The following is a 27806-nucleotide window of genomic DNA, read 5'->3' as shown; positions in this document are numbered from 1 at the left end:
TAAGTCTGCAGAGGTTAATGCTGTCTTTTTGTTTGTCTGTGCCCTGCCCCCGAAGGTGGAGTCTACAGAGGCAGGCAGGCCTCCTTGAGCTGTGGTGGGCTCCACCCAGTTCAACCTTCCAGGCTGCTTTGTTTACCTAAGCAAGTCTGGGCAATGGCAGGTGCCCCCCCCATGGCCTGGGCCTTGCTACCGCCTTGCAGTTTGATCTCAGACTGCTGTGCTAGCAATAAGCGAGACTCCATGGGCATAGGACCCTCCAAGCCAGCTGCAGGATATAATCTCCTGGTGTGCTGTTTTTAAAGCCCATTGGAAAAGTGCAGTATAAGGGTGGGAGTGACCCGATTTTCCAGGTGCCGTCTGTCACCCCTTTCTTTGGCTAGGAAAGGGAATTCCCTGACCCCTTGCACTTCCCAAGTGAGGTAGTGCCTCGCCCTGCTTTGGCTCGCTCACAGTGTGCTTCACCCACTGTCTGTCACTCCCTAGTGAGATAAACCTGGTACCTCAGATGGAAATGCACAAATCACCCGCCTTCTGCGTTGCTTATGCTGGGAGCTGTAGACCGGAGCTGTTTCTATTAGGCCATCTTGGCTCCACCCCCCACCACATTTTCTTAATCCAGTCTGTCACTGTTGGACATTTGGGTTGGCTCCATGTTTTTGCTATCGTGAATAGTGCCGCAATAAACATACGTGTGCATATGTCTTTATAGCAGCATGATTTATAATTAACTGGGTATATACCCAGTAATGGGATGGCTGGGTCAAATGGTATTTCTAGTTCTAAATCCCTGAGTAATCACCACACTGTCTTCCACAATGGTTGAAGTAGTTTAGAGTCCCACCAACAGTGTAAAAGTGTTCCTATTTCACCACATCCTCTCCAGCACCTGTTGTTTCCTGACTTTTTAATGATGGCCATTCTAACTGGTGTGAGATGGTATCTCATTGTGGTTTTGATTTGCATTTCTCTGATGGCCAGTGATGATAAGCATTTTTTCATGTGTCTTTTGGCTGCATAAATGTCTTCTTTTGAGAAGTGTCTTTTCATATCCTTCACCCACTTGTTGATGGGGTTGTTTATTTCTTGTAAATTTGTTTGAGTTCTTTGTAGATTCTGGATATTAGCCCTTTGTCAGATGGGTAGATTGCAAAAATTTTCTCCCATTCTGTAGGTTGCCTGTTCACTCTGATGGTAGTTTCTTTTGCTGTGCAGAAGCTCTTTAGTTTAATTAGATCCCATTTGTCAATTTTGCTTTTGTTGCCTTTGTTTTTGGTGTTTTAGACATGAAGTCCTTGCCCATGCGATGTCCTCAATGGTATTGCCTAGGTTTTCTTCTAGGGTTAGTATGGTTTTAAGTCTAAAATTCAAGTCTTTAATCCATCTTGAATTAGTTTTTGTGTAAGGTGTAAGGAAGGGATCCAGTTTGAGCTTTCTACATATGACTAGCCAGTTTTCCCAGCACCATTTGTTAAGTAGGGAATCCTTTCCCCATTTATTGTTTGTCAGGATTGTCAAAGATCAGATAGTTGTAGATGTGTGGTATTATTTCTGAGGGCTCTGTTCTGTTCCATTGGTCTATATCTCTGTTTTGGTACCAGTACCATGCTGTTTTGGTTACTGTTGCCTTGTAGTATAGTTTGAAGTCAGGTAGCATGATGTCTCCAGCTTTGTTCTTTTGGCTTAGGATTGACTTGGTGATGCGGGCTCTTTTTTGGTTCCATATGAACTTTAAAGTAGTTTTTTCCAATTCTGTGAAGAAAGTCATTGGTAGCTTGATGGGGATGGCATTGAATCTATAAAGTACCTTGGGCAGTATGGCCATTTTCATGATATTGATTCTTCCTATCTATGAGTATGGAATGTTCTTCCATTTGTTTGTATCCTCTTTTATTTCGTTGAGCAGTGCTTTGTAGTTGTCCTTGAAGAGGTCCTTCACATCCCTTGTAAGTTGGCTTCCTAGGTGTTTTATTCTCTTTGAAGCAATTGTGAATGGGAGTTCACTCATGATTTGGCTCTCTGTTTGTCTGTTATTGGTGTATAAGAATGTTTGTGATTTTTGCACATTGCTTTTGTATCCTGAGACTTTGCTGAAGTTCCTTATCAGCTTAAGGAGATTTTGGGCTGAGACAATGGGGTTTTCTAGATATACAATCATGTCATCTGCAAACAGGGACAATTTGACTTCCTCTTTTCCTAATTGAATACCCTTTATTTCTGTCTCCTGCCTGGTTGCCCTGGCCAGAACTTCCAACACTATGTTGAATAGGAGTGGTGAGAGAGGGCATCCCTGTCTTGTGCCAGTTTTCAAAGGGAATGCTTCCAGTTTTTGCCCATTCAGTATGATATTGGCTGTGGGTCTGTCATAAATAGCTCTTATTATTTTGAGATATGTCCCATCAATACCTAATTTATTGAGAGTTTTTAGCATGAAGGCTGTTGAATTTTGTCAAAGGCCTTTTCTGCATCTATTGAGATAATCATGTGGTTTTTGTCTGGTTCTGTTTATATGCTGGATTACATTTATTGATTTGTGTACGTTGAACCACCCTTGCATCCTAGGGATGAAGCCCACTTGATCATGTGGATAAGCTTTTTGATGTGCTGCTGGATTTGGTTTGCCAGTATTTTATTGAGGATTTTTGCATCAATGTTCATCAGGGATATTGGTCTAGAATTCTCTTTTTTGGTTGTGTCTCTGCTAGGCTTTGGTATCAGGATGATGCTGGCCTCTTAAAATGAGTTAGGGAGGATTCTCTCTTTTTCTATTGATTGGAATAGTTTCAGAAGGAATGGTACTAGCTCCTCATTGAACCTCTGATAGAATTCAGCTGTGAATCCATCTGGTCCTGGACTTTTTTTGGTTGGTAAGCTATTAATTATTGCCTGAATTTCAGAGCCTGTCATTGGTCTATTCAGAGATTCAACTTCTTTTTTCTTAATGTATTTGAGGCCTTCCTTGCCTTGCCTTTGTTGGGCTCTGGGTGCTGAAATATTTCACTCACAATTATCCATGGTCACAAAAGAACCAAAAGACACATCAGTGAATACCCTAGGATAAGAACATACTCTACTATCCCTCCATTGTGTAATAACAAACTTATCCAGCCTTACATTCCTGCTTTATAACCATCAGTTAGATCCATTTCCTCATGTGTTTCCCTGGTTACTGCTGCCATATACTAATCAGGCCTTACATTTCTTTGCTGTTTAAGATTTCTCTTCCCAAAGCCAAGTCTATTCTTCTCTTTTTGGATTGTGAGGAGATTTGATCATTTGGTCCTGGGGCCAATGAGGGATATTGGGGACTGATTATTTTGAGCACAAACATTATCTTTTTATACTCCCACTTAGGTCAAGTCGGTAGACAGTCCCTAGAAAACAGCAAGCTGTTCTCCTATGACAAGTTGTTTTAGGGCTGTCTCTACTGACCAAGAAGTTTAAAGAAAATTTAGTAAGTTGATATTCACAGGTTCATTTATCATCCCAGGTTTTAGGGTCTCACTCTTTCTCTATCAAGGCCCTAGTTTGATGTATGAAACTTACTAAGAGGACACATTTCATCTCCTCTACAACTTTCCCATTCTATGTTCAGATCTGAGACTTGATCTTCAACACAATCTACCAGAGGAACAATATATAACCAAATAACTCCTTCAAAGCTCCCATAAAGACTTTTTGGTTTTCATAGAAAACAGCTGTCGTTAGACTGTCATTTTTATCTTTCTCAAAGTTTCCAGTGGTACTAAAAGCTCAGTTATTATTGTCCTCATAATGATCAGTGCAGCAGTTGCTTGTATTCCAGCACTTTACTTACCTGTACTCCATTCCAATTAACCCCAGGTCAAGGTGTGAGTAATTATGATATCTCTGAATACCAAAAGTTATTAACCTCCCCGACTTACCATGAGCTTTGTGATTGCTTTTGCCTTCAAACAGGCAGGGAATCCAACTCCAAAATACTCTCCTGAAGGATGTGTGCTGTCTAGAACTAGTCTAGGATTTCCTCAAACACAGAGCCTGAGGAAAAGAATACGAGCAAAGAGGGAAGAGAAACAGAGAAAGAGGAAGAGTAAATACAAAAGGTGTCTAACGGAGCTGACAGCATCACCAGAAAAACAGCTGGTTTGTTCAGATGTGAACAGCTGATATGTTCACAGGGAACATATCCAGAGACACAGCATGAAACCCCCATGTAGTAGTCTGCTTAGGCTGCCAAAAGAAAATACCACTGACTAGATGGCTTCAACAGCAGAAGTTGATTTTGTCACAGCTCTGAAGGCTGGAAGTCCAAGATCAAGATGTCAGCAGGTTTGATTTCTCCCAAGGCTCTCTCCTTGGCTTGCAGATGGCCACCTTCTCACTATGTTCTCACATGGCCTTTCCTCTGAGCGTGTGCATCCCTAGTGTCTTTTTCTTTCTATGAGGACACCAATCATTATGGTATTAAAGTCCCACCTTTGTGACCTCATTTAGCCTTCATTGCCTCCTTAAAGTCCCTGTCTCCAAATACAGTCACATTGGAGGTTAGAGCTTCATAATATGAATTTGTGGGGGAGGGATTCAATTCAGTCTAGAACCTGCACTTCTCAAAACACTCTGTTTTGTATATGTGAGGGGGTAGTGGCGAGGTTGAGAGGACACATCAAGGGAAAGTTCAAGCAATTCAACTATTGTATATTCCTTGTTTCGTGTGTCTCATTGAGCAATGTCGGCCACATAAGCATTAACTCCCCATACTTTGAGGCCTATCTGGGCAGACTTTGAAGAGGACAGAAACTTTATGGGTCTATTCAGCAAGTCCTCATTTGTAACGATAATTGTTTTCAATTAACCCTGTTTATCAGGCTCTATGGTCTCTAACAGTGCTAAGGCTGTAATTAGGAAGAAAGCCAAGAAGGCCTGGAGGAGGAAACTGGTAGAAGGTAACTGGAAAGGTGAAAATATATAGTATTGGAGATCTAATAGTATATTTTTTCTGGATTGATAAGTTTTATCATTACATCAGATAATATGTTTGACTTTTAATGATTTGAGATATTCGACATTTCATTCTAAATGAAGCCAAACTAGCAATTTGTAATGGAGAACTCACATGACATAGTCTATGCTCATGATACAAATCTCTGAAATAATGTTTCTGTGGGATATGGGAAAATTAGCTGTTAGATTGCCAATTTGTGCAACTTGGGAATATTTGGCTACAGGAGAGCTTGTAAAGCGGTAGTCCTTGGTATTGTCCTTCAAAGCTAGGGGTGAAGGGGTATGAGGAAAGCTCTTATTTTTACAAAGTATTATGTACTTTTCTTGTCCTTTTTCGAAAATTATTTGAACTTACAATTTTAGAGATAGAATAAATGATTGCTGGGTTAAAGACTGGATATCCTTAGAAGCATGAATAATGACATATAATAAAGTGAATATAGATCTTTTTTGTTTTCATTGCAGGTTTTTGGCCCTGGACTGTTATACTTTCAAGGATAGTCATAAGGGTTTTGGTCATTTTTAACCAGGATCAGCTGAGACAGTGATAGCAGAGCATTACACCAAGTGCGAGGCCTTCTAAGCTCAGGGACTTGGGCAATTGCAAAGGACATGCAATCATGAAGCTGGCCTTGTTTACCTCATTTATTGCAAAATAAAGAACAAGAAACAAGTATTTTTACTATTTTACACAGAAAATATGTATTAGTACAAAGAAAGTAGAAAATATGTTTTGAATAAAGTAAAAATTATCTTAATATAAACAATCTTTCCCCATATATCAAAATTTAAACAGTCAATATTTAAACTTTAATTCAGAAAATGACAACATAATTTATTAATATTTTAATACTATATCATATTTAGTTGTTTTCTTCATACACGACTGCAGTTTAGGAACATTTATACAGTGTATCATAAAGTAAAACTGGAATATCTAACGTGTTCTCATATAATTTCTATGATAGATTTAATATAGTACTTCTCATATATCCCACACCCAGCTTTGCCTATTATGAATATCTTAAAATATTATGCTACATTGGTTAAAATTAGTTAACTGAAAGATGGAATGAAGGAAAATTAGCTTACATTGATACATAAGTATTAACTAAAGCCCATACTCTATTCAGATAGCCTTAGTTTTTACCCAATGTCCTTTTTCTGTTCCAGGATTCTATCTAGGATACCCTATGACACATAGTTGCCTACTCTTTTTATGTTCATCTTAACTGTGACAGTTTTTCAGACTTTTTTTTTTTTTGGTTTTGAAAACCTTGACGATTTTGAGGAGTACTCATCAGATATTTTGAAGGATGCCCATCTACTGCAATTTTTCTGATGTTTTTACTCATGATTAGACTGGAGTTAGGGTTTGGGGAAGAATATCACAGACATAAAGTGCCATTGTCATCATATCATATCTAAGATAGATGCTAAAGAGATGATTTACAACTGTTAATGTTGACTTTAATCACTGATGTGCTGTAATGTTTTTTAGGTTTCTCCACTGTAAGGTCATTCATTTTTCCTCCCCTTTCCATGTAGTACTCTTTGAAAGGAAGTCATATGCACAACCCACGCTTGAGAGGAGTCACGTTCCACCTCCTTAAGGCAGAATAATACCTACGTAGATTTATTCTGTCCCTTTCCCCTATTTATCTATTTATGTATTAGTAATCTATTCTTCTATTAATCAATTTTTTATTTGTCAGTATGGCTTCATTCCAGCAGAGAGAAATCTGACTCCCAGTATCCACCATCCATTTACTCTCCTCAATTCCAGTGTGCACAGAAGCAATATAAAAATCATTAACCCATACCCCCATAGGAACAACTTTATCAACAAAATTATAATGTCTATGTACAGTTACTTCTGCCTTTAGTTTCACAGCCTCTAACTCATTTACGAAATTACTTAGGTTGCCACGTTTTCTTCCAATCCCCTTAGGCAAGGCTGCATTATACTTTTGTACTAGGCATATTATTTTATCACATTTTACATCTCGTCCTGGGATTCCCCCATACCTCCTGAAAATAGTGTTTTTTTAAAATTGTCATATATTAAAGCTCACTCTTTGCATTTTAAATTCTATGGGTTTTTATAAATTCATAGTTTCATGTATTTGCCATAAGAACACAACACAGAATAAATTCATTTTCCATAAAATTTAGTTTCTTATCTTTTCAACCATCTTAACTCCCATCTGAACCTCTGGCAACAACTGATTGGATATAATTTATTTAGTTTTGCCTTCTCTACAATGCCATATAATTGGTCCCATCTATTATGCAGCTTTTTCCTACTAGCTCTTTCACTTAGCAACATGTACTTAACATGCATCCATGTCTTTTCATAACTTGAGAACTCATTTACTTTGTCTCTAAATAATATTTCATTTTATGGCTAACCATATTTTATTAATTAGTTGATAATTATTTGGATTATATCCGCTTTTTGCCTGTTAAAATAATGTTCCTATGGACATTCATGTAAAAGTATTTGTGAGGACATACATTTATATTTCTCATGGATATATAACTAGGAGTAGAATATATAACTGGATCATATGATAACTCTATGTTGAACCATCTGAGGGACTGTCAGATTGTTTCTCAAAGTGGCCACATCATTTTATATTCTACCTATCTACAAATATGAAATATATCCCAAATATTTAGGTCTTCTTGGATTTATTTTGTCAGTGTTTTATAGCTTTCTACATATAGATCCTATATATATATTTTAATTTTATATGACAAGATTTCCAAGTTTTGGCACTATTTAAATTTTCTTTTCGTTTCAAATTCTAATACTTTGCTGCTGGTGTATAGGCAAGCAATTGAATTTTATATGTTGACCTTTCACTAGGTCAGTTGACCACATGCACTCATTAATTCCAGAAGTTTTTGTAGATGCATAGACAATTATGTCATATGGCAACAAAGATAATTTTATATTTTCCTTTCTAAATTTTATGTCTTTTATTTCTTTTTTCTTGTCTTACTTCAGTAGATAGGACTTCCACTATGACATTGTTTAGGAGTTGTAAGGGAATGCATCCTTGCCTTATTACTGATCTTAGGTGAAAAGTGAATATTTTCTCACCATTAAACCTGTTGTTATGGAAGATTACATTGAGTTTTTTTCAGTATTGAACCTGGAATAAACTCCATTTAGTTGTGGAGTAAAATTATTTTTGTATCTTTTTGGATGTGATTTGCTGATAATATTTTGTATCTATGTTCATAAGAGATATTGTTCTATAATTTTCCTTTCTTGTAATGTCTTTATTAGCTTTTATTAGGATAATGTTGCCCTTATAACAAGGAGTTAGAAAGTGTTACCTTTGCTTCTACTTACTGCAAAAAAATTGTGAAGAATTGGTAGCATTTCTTATTCAAGTATTTGGTAGAATTAACCAGCAAAGCCATATGAGTATGGTGATTTTGTTTTTAACTGTTATTTTAAGTTCAGGGGTACAATTGCAGGTTTATTACATAGGTAAAGTTGTGTCATGACAGTTTGTTGTACATATTATTTCATCACCCAGGTATTAAGCCTAGTACCATTAGTTATTTTTCCTGATCCTCCCCCTCCTCCCACTTTCCACCTCCCCATCAAAAGGCCCCAGTGTGTGTTCTCTCTACTCTATATGTCCGTGTGTTCTCACCATTTAGTTCTCACTTATAGGTGAGAACCTGTGGTATTTGTTTTTCTGTTCCTATGTTAGTTTGCTAAGGATAACGGGCTCCAGCTCCATCCATGTCCCTGCAAAGGACATGATACTGTTCTTTTTTAATGGCTGTGTAGTATTCCATTGTGTAAACATACCATACTTTAAAAACTGAATAAACAATTAACAACTTCCCAAAAGAAAAATCACCATACAGCCCACAAAGATGAGACAGTATGGTGATTTTTCTTTTAGAAAGTTATTAATTATTGATTCAGTTTTCTAAGTAGATACAAGCCCATTTATATTTTCTCATTCTCTTTCTATAAACTTTGTTGGTTTGTATCTTCCAAAGCATAAGTCCATTTCATCTAATATAAAAATTGTGAGTACTCAAGATATGAAATCAACCTAAGTGTGCATCAGTGGATGAATGGAGAAAGAAAAAGTGGTACATTTAGACAATGTAATACTACTCAGAATTAAAAAATAATGAAATCCTGTAATTTGCTGGCACATGGATGAAACTGGAGGACATTGTGTTAAATGAAACAAACCAAGCACAGAAAGACAAATATAACACGTTCTCACTCATATGTGAGAGCCAAAAAAAACTGAACTCATGGAGATAGAGAGTAGAATGATGGTTACCAGAGGCTGGGAAGGGTAGTAGGGCATGGGGAATATAGAGGGGAAGGTTGATGGGCACAAAGATACAGTTAGGTAGAAGGAACTAAATCTAATGTTTGATAGCACAATAGGACAGCTATAGTTAACAGTAGCATATTGTATATTTCAAAATAACTAAAAAGGTAGAATTGGAAAGTTTCTAACACAAAGAAGTGATAAATGCTTGAGGTAATAGATATTCCAATTACCCTGGTTACCTTAGCTAGACATTGATTTTTAAAAATATTTTCATAGAGGCAACTTTTGGTTAACTTGATTGTCCCTAGTGTTTTACTGCTTAAAATGTCATGGATTTCTGCTCTTTTATTTCTTCTCTTTGTTTTGGGCTTAAATTGACCTTCTTTCTATAGTTTTCTATGTGAAGAATGGATTAAAATATTACTGATTTAGATATTTCTTAAATACATATGCATTTAGTATTAAAAATTTCTGTCATGCCCCTGCTTTAACTCTATCCCATACATTTTGATAAGTTGTATTTGTATTTCACTCAGTTCAAAATATTTCTAAATTTCTAAATTTGAATCTGGCACTCACCATGCAGCTTCAATGAGTTATACAACCTCTCTAATCCTTGGTTTCCTTAACCTTAAAATGGATACACTAATATTTAACTGGAAGAATTGTTGAAATGTTTAATTTGGTTCATCAAAATGGGTAATGCAGAATGATAGATATTCAATAAGTGATAACTATAATTATTGTTAATGTGTAAAAGTTTTCTCGCAAAGATATATTTCATTAAAAACCATCACAACTTGCATTTGAAATGAATAGAGAAAAGATCTGCTACTCTGTTTCTACTTATACCTCCAGATAGCATGATGCTTCTTCCTGAAATAAAAATAAGAGGGGGGGGGGGCTGGGTGCAGTGGCTCACGCCTGTAATCCCAGCACTCTGTCAGGCCGAGGTGGGCGGTTCACAAGGTCAGGAGAACAAGACCATCCTGGTTAACACGGTGAAACCCTGTCTCTAATAAAAATACAAAAAAATTAGCCGGGTGTGGTGGCGGGTGCCTGCAGTCCCAGCTACTCAGGAGGCTGAGGCAGGAGAATGGCGTGAACCTGGGAGGCGGAGCTTGCAGTGAGCCAAGATGGCGCCACTGCACTCCAACCTGGGTGACAGAGTGAGACTCTGTCTGAAAAAAAATAAAATGGAGGAGGAAGGAGAAGAGGAGGAGGAGAAAGAAAGGAGGAGACAGAGATGGCTCCACTCCTGAATATGTTTTAGGTAGTGTGGTATTTAAGCACTTCATCTGGACCAAATTTGATAACAATTAAAGTTTGTTTCCAGGTTCCTTGGGACTCTATTTTAGTGTTCGTTTCCACTCCAGGTTAGACCTTTCCAAATACTCTCAGAAACTTTAGATGTCCTCCAATCAAACTCTGCTCTCTTGAAAAGACTGCCAGCAGTCTTTTATACCTCTCTACATTGCCATTCCAGAAATACTGGTATTTGGGGTCATGTTTCTAACTAGGGAATTGAGAGTTACAGGTAGCATAAGGAGTAGTGTGTCCAGAATTGGTGGGTTCTTGGTCTCACTGACTTCAAGAATGAAGCCGCGGACCCTCACGGTGGGTGTTAGTTCTTAAAGGCGGCGTGTCCGGAGTTTGTTCCTTCTGATGTTCTGATGTGTTCGCAGTTTCTTCCTTCTAATGGGGTTCGTGGTCTCGCTGGCTCAGGAGTGAAGCTGCGGACCTTCGCAGTGAGTGTTACAGCTCTTAAGGTGGTGCGTCTGGAGTTGTTCATTCCTCCCAGTGGGTTCGTGGTCTCGCTGGCTGCAGGAGTGAAGCTGCAGACCTTCATGGTGAGTGTTATAGCTCATAAAGGCAGTGTGGACCCAAAGAGTGAGCCGCAGCAAGATTTATTGCAAAGGGCGAAAGAACAAAGCTTCCACAGTGTGGAAGGGGACCCAAGCAGGTTGCCACTGCTGGCTGGGGCAGCCTGCTTTTATTCTCTTATCCGGCTGCACCCACATCCTGCTGATTGGTCCATTTTACAGAGAGCTGAGTGGTCTGTTTTGACAGGGCACTGATTGGTGCATTTACAATCCCTGAGCTAGACACAAAGGTTCTCCAGGTCCCCACTAGATTAGCTAGATACAGAGTGTCCACACAAAGGTTCTCCAAGTCCCCACCAGAGTAGCTAGATACAGTGTTGATTGGTGCATTCACAAACCCTGAGCTAGACACAGGGTGCTGATGGGTGTGTTTACAAACCTTGAGCTAGATACAGAGTGTCGATTGGTGTATTTACAATCCCTTAGCTAGACATAAAGGTTCTCCAAGTCCCCACCAGAGTCAGGAGCCCAGCTAGCTTCACCCAGTGGATCTGGCACCAGGCGCCAGGTGGAGCTGCCTGCCAGTCCTGTGCCATGCGCCTGCACTCCTCAGCCCTTGGGTGGTCGATGGGACTGGGCACCATGGAGCAGGGGTCGGCGCTCGGCGGGGAGGCTCCTGCTGCAACAGGAGCCCCGGGGAGGGTTGGGGGAGGCTCAGGCATGGCGGGCTGTGGGTCCCAAGCCCTGCCCCACGGGGAGGCAGCTAAGGCCTGGCGAGAAATCGAGCGCAGCACCGGTGGGCTGGCACTGCTGGGGGACCCAGTACACCCTCCACAGCCACTGGCCCAGGTGCTAAGCCCCTCATTGCCTGGGGCCGGCAGGGCCGGCCGGCAGCTCCAAGTGTGGGCCCACCAAGCCCACGCCCACCCAGTACTCCAGCTGGCCCGCAAGCAGCACGCAGCCCAGATTCCCGCTCGCGCCTCTCCCTCCACACTTCTCTGCAAGCTGAGGGAGCCAGCTCCGGCCTTGGCCAGCCCAGAAAGGGGCTCCCACAGTGCAGTGGTGGCCTGAAGGGCTCCTCAAGTGCCGCCAAAGTGGGAGCCCAGGCAGAGGAGGCACCGAGAGCGAGCGAGGGCTGCAAGGGCTGCCAGCATGCTGTCACCTCTCAGTAGTATAAGTATATTGCAACAAGGATTTTGTAAAGTATCCCTGAGTAAGGGATCTCAAGCCTTAGATGGAAGGAATATATCATGTTTGCATGTGTGTTAATATGTTAGTGTGTGTGTGTGTATGTGTGTGTGTGTCTCATCCAGCTTGTGGCCCTATGAGCAGAAAATGGTAGAGGCTGAGAACATAGACATTGCCACATTTAATAATGCAAGAGGGTATTCTTTAGTTGAATATTTCTTTTCAGAAATCCACACAAAATCAGATATAAAGAAATTCAACAGAAAAGAAAAATCAGGCTAGGCACAATGGCTCACTCCTGTAATCCAAGCATTTTGGGAGACTGAGGCAGGAGGATGGCTTGAGCTCAGGAGTTCAAGACCAGCCTGGCCAACATGTCAAAACTCTGTCTCTACAAAATATACAAAAATTAGGTGGGTGTGGTGGTGCATGCCTATAGTTAAGCTACTTGTAGACTGAGACAGAAGGATCACTTGAACCCAGGAAGCTGAGGTTACAGTGAGCTGCCATTACACTATTGCACTCCAGCCTGGGTGACAAAATGAGAGTCTGTCTCAAAAAAAAAAAAAAAAATTACCTAAGCATGGTGGTGCATGCCTGTGGTCCCAGCTACCTGGGAGGCTGAGGTAGGAGGATGGCTTCAGCCTGAGAGGTGAAAGTTGCAAGTAAGCTGAGATGGTGCCATTGCATTCCAGCCTGGGTGCCAGAGCGAGACTTTGTCTCTAAGAAAAAAAAAAGAGAAAAGATCACTTTTCTAGTTTGTTTATTTCATAAATTGGCAACAATTTGTTAATTCTTTCAAAAGAGTTTTAAAATGTGTTATTTATTCCAAAGAAACCCATAAAACATTGAGAAAGGAAGAAAAACTATTGTTTTTCTTCATACTAACACATAGCAAATATTGAATGAACAATTCAATTCCATCAGCTTTCAAAACCCAAGGTTTTTGGTTCTTGTTTGTGATGGTGCTGGTAGTGGCAATATATATGTAAGTGTGTATATTTTAAATTATAAAGGATTTTGAAATCCTTTTACCTTAATTATTGAAACCGCAGTCATATAATATGGAGTTTCACCAGTCTATGTGTGAAAGACTAATGAGAGGGTTAAAAGAATTCACAATTTCCCAAAAGAAAAAAGAAATCATGAAATAAATCCACTATTAGAGTCTAAATGGTAATGCAGCCTCATTTAAATAACAAGGAAATTATAACTTTCCAAATAATAAGCTTAAAAATAGCTCTGAGTGAACACAGGACAACTAAAAACAAAATGGAAGAATGGAAGCTCAGTTCCTACCTTAATGGAACCTCAGTTCCTACCTTACCACTGAGGAATTTTAAGTCATCATTCCTGTATACATTTCTCCAGTGGCTCCACGGAATTTAAAAATGCCCTCCAAATTGCCTTCAGTTTTCACAGGCCATCTAAAAGAAACATCATTTTCCTTTCTTAGCAAACATGATAAAGACCTTGAGGAGATATAAGCAATATATTGATGAGGACAAGAATGGCTTTTAATTTGCCATGGGTGATTTGAGCCAGAAGTTACTGGAGCACCAAATCTGTGAAGCTGACATCTATAGGTCAAAAATAAAAACAAAAGAGCAAATAAAACACAATCCATGAACAAACACATTTTTAAAAATTAGATTAAATTGTATAGTTCCAGTTGAAAGAAATTTTCAAAGGAAATTGTATCTTTTGGTCCATTGCAAGATGCAAAGAAAAAAAAAGCATTTGAAAAGATTATTCTACATCAGAGGAGAAAATGCATAATGTCTAGTTTATGGTAAAATTTTTTCTCTCTGCTATGAATGTTAGGAAGAGTTGGGTGGACATATGTTTTCATTTATTTGGGATTGTTTCTCTGGTGACTTATTTTGTGACCTTGCCAAACATTAGGGGATTTTCCAGTTTTCCTTCTGTTTTTTGATGTATAGTTTAATTCCATTACATTCATATAACATACTTTGTATTATTTCCATTTGTAACATTTTGGGGGCTTCTTTTGTGGTACAGGAGATGGCCTATCCCTTTGCTCCATGTACACTTGGAAAGACTATCTTTTCTGCTCATTTGATGGAGTTCTTTATAAATATCAATTTGAATAATTTGGTTGATACTGATGTTCAAGGCTTCTATATCGTTAGATATTTTCTATTTACTTTTTTAAATCTTATCTATTACTGCAAAAGGAGTACAATATGTATTTGTAGGTTTGTCCATTTTTCCTCTTAGTTCTATCAGTCTTTAAAGTTCTATAAGTACTTTAATGTTTTGTTATTGGTTCTATACATATTTGATATTTTTATGTCTTCTCCAGATAGACCCTTTATTACTATAAAATTAAAATTTTTCTTTATCCCTTTTTAAATTGTTTTTGACAGAGTCTTGCTCTTTCTCTGTCACCCAGGCTGAAGTGCAATGGCAAGATCTTGGCTCAATGCAACCTCTACCTCTGGGACTCAAGTGATTCCGTGCCTCAGCCTCGCAAGTGGCTGGGAATACAGACATGGGCCACCATACCCAGCTAATTTTTGTATTTTTAGTAGAGATGGAGTTTCACTGTGTTGGTCAGGCTGGTCTTGAACTCCTGAGCTCAGGCGATCCCCCCACCTCAGCCTCCCAAAGTGCTGGGATTACAGGCATGAGCCACTGTGCCTGGCCATCTCTTTATCCCTTATAAAAGTCATTTTGAAATATGCTTTGTGTGATATTAATATAGTCTTCCAGCTCTCTTTTCATTAGTATTTGAATATGTTACTTTTAATTTTTAAACTTTCTATATTTTTATGCTTAAAGGGGATTGTTCTATAGACAGAATACTTTTGGTCTTGCTTTTTTTTAAAGCCAATATGACAATCTCTGCATTTTAATTGGAATATTTAGCCCAAATAAATTTAAGGTAAAGTGATAATGTGTGTGGCTGGCCAAATAATGCCATACCCAAAGATATCCACAGCCTAATCCACAGGATCTGAGAACGTACATGATAAAGGGGATTAGATTATGTTGCAGATGAAATTGAGGTTAATAATGAGTTGACCTGAAAATAGGGAGATTATCTTATTTAATTAATTATAGGGTCCTTAATACTGGAATAGGGAAGTGGAAGGGAGAGACTGTGGCATAAAAAGGACTTGGCCCAATTTTGATATACAAAAGTGATCAATAGGCAAGGAATATGGGCAACCTCTATCAACTGAACAAGAAAAAGTTATTTGGATTCTCTCACAGAAGAAAAGCAGTCCTACTGATAACTTCATTTTAGTTAACTGAGACCCATTTCAGAAATCCAATGCTGGGAAGTAATATAGAATACTGAAGGTAAAGTTACAAAGATGAAATTTTTCATCTCATCAATTGGCATTTGTGTGTATGTATACATACATAAACACATAGTATATATATATATACACACACACAAACACAAAACCCACATATATTCACTTAATTAAAATTCAATCAAATTTTTAGTAACTTCAATATGTAATTTAGCAGTTACAGTGGCATCTATCCCTAAATAGTTTTTATTTATGGGATATGATATGTAATAAGTGGTGATAATTCAAAGTACTGTGATATTTGCCAAAAGTAAAGTGCAAATTGAAACCAAATGCTAAATAAGGAATAAAATTAGTAATCAAGTGTAACAAATCATGACTGCAGAAGTGTTTAATGAAAAGTTGACATATGAAATGGATATTGCAAAGAGCTCTTAAATGCCTTTACTAAGATGTTTAGACTTTAGTCAAGAGTTAGTGGGGAAGATGAAAATGTTTTCTCTTTTCTTTTCTTTCCCTTTTTTTTTTTTTTTTAGTAGTGAAATCATCTAAACCGGAATCTTCTTTTAGAAAGATCATATTGATGGTAGTAAAGAAATGGAAATGGCAAGAACATAAGAGAAGGGTGTCTAGGTTAAAAACTAATGCAATAATTCATCCATGAGAAATAAAAGAATAAACTCTGTACTGGAAGGATATACAAAAGAAACATATATGAATACTACAGAAGTAGAATGAACAGAATTTGAAGACAGAAAAATCATAAAATGATTTTTATATGAATTATTTAAATTATATATAATTTATAAATTGGATCTCCTGGGTTTTGTACTCAATGGTTAAACTCCTTGTAATTCCACATATGAACTATTATTTACTTTGCTAGTATTGATCCCTTACGGCCAGCCTCTTAATAATTTGAATAATATTATTATGTCCATCAGATAGAAAGAGAAAGGGTAGTAAAATGTAATCCAATTAGTTGTCTTTCCTACTTGCCAGTAATATTCTGGGCAAAAAAAAAACAGTTTATATGGTATAAGCTTATACATTTTTACTTTATATACTCCCTTAATATACAATTAGAAGATGAATATAAGTAGGCCGGGCGCGGTGGCTCATGCCTGTAATCTCAGCACTTTGGGAGGCCGAGGCAGGTAGATCACAAGGTCAGGAGATTGAGACCATGGTGAAACCCCGTCTCTACTAAGAATACAAAAAATTAGCCGGGCGCGGTGGCAGGCGCCTGTAGTCCCAGCTACTCCGGAGGCTGAGGCAGGAGAATGGCGTGAACCCGGGAGGCGGAGCTTGCAGTGAGCCAAGATCGCGCCACTGCACTCCAGCCTGGGCAACAGAGCGAGACTCCGTCTCAAAAAAAAAAAAAAAAAAAAAAAAAAAAAGAAGATGAATATAAGTAAAAGGCCTACTGTATTTGATCTTTGGATGACTTCACAACCAATAATTGTTTTTTCACCTGAACTTCACATTTAAAACTTTCAAGCACGAGAACTTAGAGAATGCACAATTGCTCACTCCAAGTACTTGTAACAGTAGAATGTTTATATACGTAAAAATGTGAAATTATTATTTATAATCTATCCCTTTTGTATTATATAAGTCTCATCTGGTAATTATGCCCCAAACTCAGAAGAAAGTGTAATCACAGGCATATAAACATATAATATATATATTTTTTATGATATATTCATTATCACAATGTGATTTTATTTGATAAATCAATTAAGCCTACTTAATAAATACTATAGAAAAGGACTAATTTTTATTTCTCTTAATGGATTATTTGTAGCAAAAATAATTGTTTGAAAAACAGTTATTTATAGGTATAATATATAGAGGAAATTGGTTGGAAATAAAGCAATTATTTGCTATGAAACTTTTTAGATGTCACCCCTACCTAACTTGTAGAATTCTTGGGATTTTGGAATGTATGACATAGAGACCTTTATGAAAGATAATTCCATTACCTCTCTGTTTCAGATGTATTGTTTCAGGACAGGCAAGCCCCAAAATTGGGGTTTAGCCCAAAAGAGTTCTTGGCTTCACCCAGGAAAGAATTCAAGGGCAAGCTGCTGGCGGTGTTAGACAGCAATCTTTTATTGAATGGTACTGCTCTTTGCAGAGCAGGGCTAACTCATAGGCAGTGCACCCAGATTTGCTAATGTATGGACTCTTGGCAACTGTACTTAACTCCTGTAAATCCACTTTCAATTATGTGCAAATTAATGGGGGGGTCAATGCAAATTGGGGAGCAGGTTACTTCAAACTTTCTAAGAAAGGGGCAGTCATTTCTGGGTTGTTGCCTTGGAAAATGGTAGTAACTTTTGGGTCATTGCCATGGCATTTGTAAACTGTCATGGCACTGGTGGGTGTCTCTTATGCCATTGAGCAATGAGAGCAGCTAGAGATCATTTTCATTGCCATCTGCTTGTTACTGTCAGTTTCTTCATTTTATCCTGGCTGGACAATATTTTATTTTGGTCATCAGGGTTGTGAACAGAATAAAACGTCCTGCAGTCTCTCACGTCGTACCACTGAGTTCATAAGTTGTTCCTTCATGGAATTTTTTTTTTTTTTTTTTTTTTTTTTGAGACAGTTTTGCTTTTGTTGCCCAGGCTAAAGTGCAATGGCATGATCTCAACTCACCTCAATCTCTGCCTCCTGGGTTCAAGGGATTCTCCTGCCTCAGCCTCCCAAGTAGCTGGGATTACAGGCATGTGCCACCATGCCCAGCTAATTTTGTATTTTTAGGAGAGACAGGGTTTCTCCGTGTTGGCCAGGGTGGTCTTGAACTCCTGTCCTCAGGTGATCCACCCACCTTGGCCTCCCAAAGTGCTGGGATTACAGGCGTGAGCCACCATGCCCGGCCCCTTCATGGATTTTAATCATTGCCTCACAAACCACCACTCACTAAATTAAAGGTCTTTACTACTTCAGTTAGTACATATTTGCACTTAGCAAAGGGAGATATAAAATAGTCCAGTGAAAACAAGAAATTCAGCTGAGAATCTAAATGTGTTTTTTATTATACATAGCAAGATCTTATTCTTAAAAGCTTTAAAAAATTTTTAAATCATATATATCTGGGGCAGAGAGGAAGGAACTCTCTGTATTCAAAAGCTTGACTTCAAATATCAACAGATGCAGGCAAGTAGGTAATTCTTAGTGACACAATAGGAATGTGTATTGTTATGAAAGCTGGCTTTTCTGCTCCAAGAACAATAAAGTTGGCTGGTTGGCAAGATAAGAGACAGCTGGGAGCTGAAGATTAAGTGTGTAAGAGTATTATATTTTAAAATTGAGTAATGACCTCAGCACTACTTGCTCCTACCACTTCTATCTGCAGCAAAACTGTTTATAACATTATGTTCCAGGAAAGTATAGGAAACAGATCTACCAACATTACACATGATGAAAACTCATAAATTCAAAAAAAATGCTTTCTAATAACATATAGAAACAAGGCTAAAAGTTAGAACTACAGTTCAGACATCTATGCTGGTAAAGTCCCTAAGCCTTATTAATCAAATTATTAGTAAATTTGCAAAATAATGAAATGACTTACAATTGATGATTTCATACGCAAAAGAACTGAAATTGTGGGAGAAAACCAAAAATCACTTCTCAGCTATTTCTGTAATATATGTCAGTAGCAAAACCCAGAATTTTCAAACCTTATTTTCCAAAGGGAAAACTAGAAAAAGAGCTGCATGCTGCACATTTGTTATTAAGGGGAGTGATTTGAAATCAGTCGAAATGTAAAGATGAAGTTTTTCACCATTGAAAATTATTTCCAGATATGTGGATTTTTTTGGCTACAGCAAGATAATAAACACTTTAGGAACAAAAACAGAGCTGTAATATCACCACCGCTCATGATTCAGGACTTCAAGTAATGGTGAAAAATAGAACAATAATTATTGCCCCCTGACCCTCCTAAAAACACGCAGTCTTCTGCTTGGGGAAGAAAGGAGAGAGAAGAGAAAGAAATCACAGAAATAGCCAAAGGGAAAAACGAAATAGGAAAAGGTGTAAAATAAGAAAGCAGGAGATTGAAGCTGAGTTTTATGGCTCCTTCTGTTCCCTGGTTGCATGCACCCATATCTTCCCTGGTCTAAAGAGTTCTAAAGATGATGTATAAAGGAGCAATGCAACAATAGCAGAGAATAACTTGGGTAATTTATTAGGTCTGTAACAATTCTCATTTTCATTATCAACACATTATCTTTTACATTCATTCTTCCCAACTTGAAGTGCAAAATGCAGATGGCAAGTTCCTTTGAGAAAGCACATTGTTTTGTTGCTTAATGTTTCAAAAGGAAGATGTATAATGAATTGAGCATAACACATAATTACAGCTTGTTCGCTGTATTTAGCATCGAAAAGTTCATAGCCAGATGGAAACATCTGACGAAAACCAGGAGTGTCTCTTACTAAGCACGCACCATAATATGTCTAGGACCTAAATTTATGAATCCTGGGCATAAGCACTTTTAAATAGAAATGCTAATAGATATTTGACTATAGTGTCAAGAAAATCCCTGCTCTAATGAAAATGTTCAGATGTTTCAATAGGCTAAAGCTTGAGAAGAATAAGGGATACAGAATTTTGCAGCCCCTGCTGGTTTTTTTTTTTTTTTTTTTTTTTTTTTTTCCCGTTAGAAAAAGGAGGAAGAAACCGTGGTATCCAGGCACAGGGAATACATTTCTGGAAGCTGTTTAAGAACACACCAGCAAAAGAACCAATACATTCTAGTTACATTGTAAAATATTAGAGGCTTTTATTTTATTCAACTATTACTCAATATAAAATATTGTTCACAGTCAAAAGAAAAGTCATCCTTAAGCCTTTTATTAGAATTTTTCATAATGTTATTTAGATAGACTCCCAGCATGCCTGTTTAAGATTGCCTTACAAAGCAGAGGCAAAAGTCTAGGCTGCCTTGGAAACAGGGTTAAAAGTAATTTAGGTTTTATTCCAGTAATATATACTTGGTAGAAATGGACTTCCGAATCTCGACTATATGTTTATAAAACCTGAACATAAAAATAATTCCATCCCTTTCATCCACCTCACATTTATAAGAAAAATAGCAAATATTTCCAATTACTTGGTGTTTGGGATGAGTACAACGGCCCCTTTCATTTTATGAATATGACATTTGAGTAAGTTTGTAGATATGGCATTTCAGCAAGTTTGTTGTACATAAAGACATTCTTTAAATGGGGTTCAGAACATTTGCATTGCAGTGTATCTACTTAAAAATACCTTTGTATCCTCATTAAAATCTTAGACTTCATCCCTCCAAAACAAACACACAGACACACACACACACACACACACACACGCACGTGTTGATAGTGTTAGCAATGGGAAAAAAAAGGACAGATGATACCTCATCATTTATTTCATTTTATGGTAGGAACAATACAGAGATACAAAACCATTCGTGAAAACTTTCTTGTTGACAGGTGTCAACTGAACAAGTTAAATTGCATTGACTGTGGCCTTTAATCACATTCTCCTGAGTTCCAACTATGCGTAATTCCTACTCAGGATGCCTACTGGGATGTGTAATGGGCATATCAAACTTGAACATGCCTCAGTCAGAATTTTTGATACATTCTACCTGTCCAGAGCTACTTTTCTTTGATTCCCTACCAAATTTTCAGTTCATGAGACCTTTATCAACACTTTCACAGACCAAAAATGTAGTGGATAGCTTTGACTCTTTTCTTCTCTACCACCTTCATGCTGCCAGCACCCCCTCTCCTGTATAGTTAGTTTATTGGATTGTATTATTCTACCTCCCTTATCGTTGTTTGAATGAATTACTACATTTGTCTCCTAAATGAACTCCTTGTTTTCATTCTTGACCTGTTAAAGCATATTCCCCAAAGGCCAGCCAAAGGGATCTGTTTGGAACATACATGTATATGTTCTAGGCCACTGCCACTTTCTTGATCTAATTTGTCTCACATTTTGCTTTGTTCACTGACTTTCAAACAAACTAGTATTCTTTCTAGTCCATCAGAAGCCAAGCTCCTTCTTCCCTCAGAGTATTTGTACATTTCTTCTTTGCATAAATGCTCTAAATTTACATTTTTCATTCAGGTATTGTATTAGTCTGTTCCCACACTGCTAATAAAGACATATCCAAGGCTGGGTAATTTATAAAAGAAAGAAGTTTAATTGACTCAAAGTTCCACATGGCTGGGGAGGCCCCACAATTATGGCTGAAGGCGAATGAGGAGCAAAATCACCTCTTACACAGCAGCAGGCAAGAGAGCTTGTACAGGGAAACTCCCAATTATAAAACCATCATATCTCATGAGATTTATTCACTACCAGGAGAACAGTGTGGAGAAGCCACCCCCATGATTCAATCATCTCCATCTGGCCTCACCCTTGACATGTGTGGATTATTACAATTCAAGGTGAAATTTGGGTGGGGACACAGCCAAACCATATCAGGTATAAAGTCAAACTTTATTTTCTCTTGAAGGATCCTCCTGCTGACTCTCAGCTTTGTCAGTACCCAGTATATAACTATTTATTTCTTCTCAGTAATTGAATATAACTGTCTGATACTAGAATGCCATATTTATCTGTTCTAATATTAATAGAATGTTATATTTATTTGATTTACTTATGGCCCATCTTTCTCTCCATTTGAATGTTAGTTCTCTGAGAGCAAGGAACTCATTTGTTCTCTTCACTGTATATCCAACAGCAAGCACTGAGTAAATATTCAAAATTTATTCTTCCAAAGTGTCAGCAAATTTCTGAGATCACCCCAGTCATGACCTGTGATAAACTTTAATGGCAGATATCCATAAGATTAAGTGGCAGGTTCATTGTTTCCAGTCAAATACATGCAGCATTTACTTTCGTCTAAAATATTATATTGTTTTTTTGTTGTGCTTGTCAAAAATTTTATTTTTTAGGAAATAAGCGACTCTTTGTTGAAGTATGACCAGGACAAACTTAATGTCTTCAGCTGGATCATGCTTTAGACAGGCTTCTTCCTTCTCTAACTAGGCCCACAGGGCCTCTCTTTCCTTACAGCATTTACTTTAGAAAACTTTCAGTGGAAAATCCTTTCTCTGCCTTTGAGATGTAAATTTTTTAAAAAGCCTCTTATCCAGGACTGTCTTTTTCAAAGAACTGGGAGCCATCCCTTTGAAATGTGATTATCAAGAATGATAGTGCCCCATCTTCCCGTATCTATGAAAGCTACCTAGAGGGAGCCTTGTTCCAATTTGTAAAACTACTTCCTGTCTGAAGATACAAGTTTACACAAATGGCCTGAAATATCCTCCTTCAGCTGGGCTACTAATAATCCTGCTGTTAGTTTCAGCTGAATTGAGTTCAGACTCAGTTCTGGTTTCACTCCCCTTCGACAATAGTGTTCAATAAACTCTTCGTTGCCTCTTCACCTTTCTCCAGAGCCATTTTTGTTTCAGCAGGTTGAATTAACTAACAGTAAAATGCAGGGATCTTAAGTGGCATTTCAAGAAGTTTCGACAAATGTGTGAGTCCATGCAATCCCTATCCCTCTCTAGTTGTAGAATATTCTCATCATCCTAGGAAGTTCCTTCTCATGTGCTTTCTCCCAAACTCCAACTTCATAGAAACAACTGCTGATTTATTTCCACCATTATGACTAATTCCATTTATTCCAGAAATGTATATGCATAGATTTATATAGGATGTGTGTACTCTTTCTTTTCTTTCTGGGTTATTTTACACAGCTTGATGTTTTTGAGATTTATTCGTGATGCTATTTATACCAGTAGTTTATGCCTTTGTATTAGTGAGTAGTATGCCAAAGTGTGACTATATCTGTTGGTTGATAGATAGCTGTGGTTTCTCCAGTTGGGGGTTACTATGCATGAGGCTGCTAGGAACATTCCTGTATAACGCTTTTGTTTTCTAAACTTACATTTTTATTTTTGGGAGATGAATCCTTAGGAACAGAATTGGGTCATAAGAGAAAATGTAAGTTTAAACTGTTAAGAAACTGCCTAAGAGTTTCCCAAATTGCATTGCTTTACATTTTCATCAACAAAGTATGAGTTCTGGCTGTTTCACATCCTCTCCAACATCGAATGTCAGGCTTTTTAACTGGAATCATTTTAGTAAGTGTGCTTAGTGGCTCAGTATAGTTTTAATTTGCCTTTCTCGGATAACTAATGATGTTAAGCACTCTTCTGTGTGGTTATTGACCATTTAGATAACTTCTTTTGTAAAATATCTACTTATTTTTTTCCCATTTATTTAGTGGTTTCTTGGTCTATATATTACCTCTTTTATAGTAGTTTTTAGTACTCTGAATAAAAATTATTTGTCACATATATGTATAAAATATGCCTCTAGAACCTTCCTCCAATATATTGATAACCCCCTTCTCTGTAGCCCCTCCCTTAACCTATCTATCCAACACCCATTCAACTTCCAAACTTTCAACATACTCATGGATATTAGGTCTCACCTACAAAAGCTCAGGTGGCCTAAACCCAGGTCACCTACGTTGGACTCATCCTAACCGCTGTAGATCCAGAAAATCTGAGACAGGTCTCAGTTAATTAGGAAGTTTATTTTGCCAAGGTTGAGGACACATGCCAATGACACAGTCTCAGGAAGTCCTGACGACATGTGCCCAAGGTGATTGGGGTGCAGCTTGGTTTTATGCATTTTAGGGAGACATGAGACATCAATCAAGTACATTTAAGAAATACATTGATTTGGTCCAGAAAGGCGGGACAACTCGAAGCATGGGCTTCCAGGCTATAGGTAAATTTAAACATTTTCTAGTTGACAATTGGTTGAGTTTGTCTAAAGACCTGGGATCAGTAAAAAGGAATGTTGTTTGGGTTGCAATAAGAGGTTGTGGAGACCAAAGTCTTATCTTGCAGATGAAGCTTTTAGCTAGCAGGCTTCAGAGAGAACAGGCTGTAAAATGTTTCTTATCAGACTTAAAGTCTGTGTTGATGTTCATGCTGGAGAGGTATAATGAGGCATGTCTGACCCCCACTTCCCTTCATGGCCTGAACCAGTCTTTCCAGTTAAATTTTAAGAGCCCTGAGTGAAGAGGAAGTCTGTTTAGATGGTTGGGGAACCTTAGAATTATATTTTTGGTTTACATTCTCCCCCTTCTGGACAAGATTTGCCAGAGGCAACTTCAAAGGCCAGTAACTTTTATTTTGTTTCATAGCATTGCCAGGGTGGCATGGCTGCCTGCCCCAGGTCCATCTTGTCCCTCAGTGGGACTCCCTATAGCTAAGGGCCTTAACAATCAAAAGATTTACAGCCAATTAATTGTTCTAGGCCAGATACGAATGAATGTGGACAGGCATTCATTATCTTTTAAAATTATTATTTTAAGTAAAAAGCCAATGAATGAAACCAAAAGGCAAAATTAAGACACTGACTTATTTTTAACTTCTATGTTTTGAGCCACTGTAAGCTTGGTTTTTGTTACAGACATAGCAATTAGTTATACACAGATATAAGCATTGTTCTGAAAAAAAGTAAAATATCTAAATATTATATATATTTATTTATTTTCATAATTTATAACTGGAGTATTGTACCCAGGAGGCTTTGTTACAAGGTATTTTTACCCTGTAAGTAAATATTTTACTTTAATTCTATAGTAAGCAGAAGATTATTTATGGTTGGGGTGGAAGCAAAGGTGACACATAATAGTTTAGAAGGCAACTAAATTTGACTTACCAGCGGTTTAGGCATTTTTCTACCCCTTCTTGATTTGGAAGGTTTGACCTTGACCTAATTTTATCCTTCAAAACTGGCCCTTACAATCTTATGCTCCCACCTCTCCTGTGATAGTCTCTGGGCCTGGAGAACGGATGCTTGTATGGTTTTAACAGCAGAGCATTCTCACTGAAACAGATCCATGCCCAGTGGGAGGTCAAATGAGGGAGATTCATATCTATAGTTCGATGATTCTGGTTTCCTTGAATGTAAAACAAGGAGACATAAATAAAATTTATAATTTGACAATGATCAGAGTAATTTGTTTGTAAGAATGGAAAAAGGAACCTATTTCACTAGGTCACCCATTAAAAATATGAAGAAAAATTATAATCTGGTATTCTCTAGAGGATTATTGTAGCCAATAAATAATGATTTAATCTCCACTCAGAGAAGTCAGGGCTGAAATTTAGTATTAAGTGTTATGCTTCTCCCTTAACAATTTCTCTAGTGGCTTTTTTTTTTTAATTAAGGGAGAAATTATAGCAAGACCAATTTGTGTGCAAAATAAGTTTCAGGCTTATTACATTTGGCCTGATTATTTTGCATCGAATGCAGCAAGAATTGATTGGCCATATAGGTTTCGTTTAAGTTGGCCTTGCCTGAACTTTACCTAAAAATATGCTATTTTAGTTAAAGTCTTGGTAAAATAACCAGTGCCTCCAATTGTTCCAAAAGACTCTTGCTGAACTTATGCAGATAACTATATTGTTATAAAAATTACAATCTGAATTTTAGAACGCACAGAGAAAGGTAAATTTGCTTACAAAAACATACTTTCCCCAAATAACTTTTCTAAAAAAGTGTTTTTGACTCTTCTTTAACCAGAGCGGCAGCTTTTAAAACAAGATGTTTGTTTACCTTGGAAATGCCATTTACAAACCAAACAGCTCATGAGACCTGTCTATTAGGCATTGTAGAATTTAGTAGCTCCTCATAATTAGTCCTAGGAAAAAGGCTTTCTGTTTATTAAGTAGCAAGATTTTATGTATACCATTTTTATTGTTTTGACAGAGATCTTTTATATATTTTTAGTAGTGAAACTGTGTACACAACACATAAATACATAGATGTGTTTAGGCATGCTGATAGAAGTACATTTTACAGATTCATAAAGACCACATTTTTTTCCGTAGACTTTCAGATTCTTGATAACCATTTTCACAACCCTAGGCAGTTGTCAGCTAAATAACCTTAAATTTGCATATTAAAGGAAACTACTCAGGTGAAAATCAAATAGCAAAACATATCAAAAGTTACAGAGGGAAAAGTCAGGTGTTGTTTGAGATTATTTTTATTTTTTTAGCCAAATTAAACATAAAATTATAGAAATCAATCACAGGATTATATAAGAAGACTAATTTTATTTAGATAGGTACTACCTATCTTTTAAATGGATCTCTGAGCTCTTAGCCAGAGCCCACATTGAATCCTGGGTTTCCAGAAAGGGGGAGAATTACTTTGAGGTTAGACCACATGATACTTTTACAGTGGACTTATTATTTTTTTTTTTTAACAAAGATGTTTCTAAGTGTCTAAACTGCACTCTTCCTTAAAAATCCCCAGAGTAGCCTCTGTTGCAATAGATATTAAGAAAACAGAATTGAGTTAACTGAGAAGAAAAATAAAATTTGCTCAAAAAAAAGACAAGATCCTAGGAAAATAAAAAGAAAAACCCGAAAGCCTTTTAAATACAAACATGGACACATACACAAATACACACACATATCTTGGATGTTAGCTTCAATTAAGCTGAATTATAACCATTGGGCTTCTTTAAAAGAAGTCTTGAATAGAGTTGTCAAGCCCAATGGGAAAAAGACCAAAACAACAACAAAAACAGAAACAAACAAACAACACCCTAAAAAAAACCGTTAAGCAAAACAAATAGTCACAAAACTTTTATAATTACTGAACACTCTAATGGTAAGGGGAAATTAAGACCAGCTTGTGGTTAGCCAACATTAGCCAAGACAAACCCCAATTCATTTACTTACCTAGGGATGGGTGTCAGGCTGTAGACTGCTCTTTACCATGCTAGAAGCATGAAAACAAAACAAAACTCATCTTTGGAAGTGAGCACAAATTCCGTAAAGAGGTTATTTTCCTTACAACGTCATGGAAGCAGGAAAACTTGGCTTCATTGTTGGAAGCGAGTAAAACTCAAAAAAGAGGAGCTATACAGTAAAATAATTTTTAGATAGCTACCAAATTTCTTGTGATCAAGGATTCTCTAGAGGGGGTGCTCTCAGACCTCAGCAAATTGTCCTGTTGGTTTGAGCCATAAAGTTAGCTCATGCTGGTACCAGTACCAATAGGAGATTTGTAAAAGGTAAGGGGCATCTTCACTCAGGATCCTTCTGTGGTTACCAAATGTAAACCCAGAAAATCTGAGACAGGTCTCAGT

The 27806-nt window shown here is 37.5% G+C and overlaps 1 long non-coding RNA gene across 1 annotated transcript in view; it reads right to left on the bottom strand.

Annotated features, from left to right (window-relative positions):
• Nucleotides 1-27438, bottom strand: part of LOC134736214 (uncharacterized) — a 35154-nt gene extending 7716 nt beyond the window's left edge. Inside the window, exons 1-2 of the long non-coding RNA XR_010120088.1 lie at nt 27397-27438; nt 3903-4017 (exon numbers count right to left, since the gene is read on the bottom strand). This is a non-coding gene — a long non-coding RNA (uncharacterized lncRNA). The remainder of the gene's footprint in view (nt 1-3902; nt 4018-27396) is intronic.
• Between the last annotated feature and the right edge of the window lie 368 nt (nt 27439-27806).

This window comes from Symphalangus syndactylus, chromosome 3 (assembly GCF_028878055.3).
Source record: "Symphalangus syndactylus isolate Jambi chromosome 3, NHGRI_mSymSyn1-v2.1_pri, whole genome shotgun sequence".
NCBI classification, from domain to species: Eukaryota; Metazoa; Chordata; class Mammalia; order Primates; family Hylobatidae; genus Symphalangus; species Symphalangus syndactylus.
The sequence above is the reverse complement of the archived record's forward strand: the minus strand, read 5'-3'. Positions and strand labels throughout refer to the sequence as shown.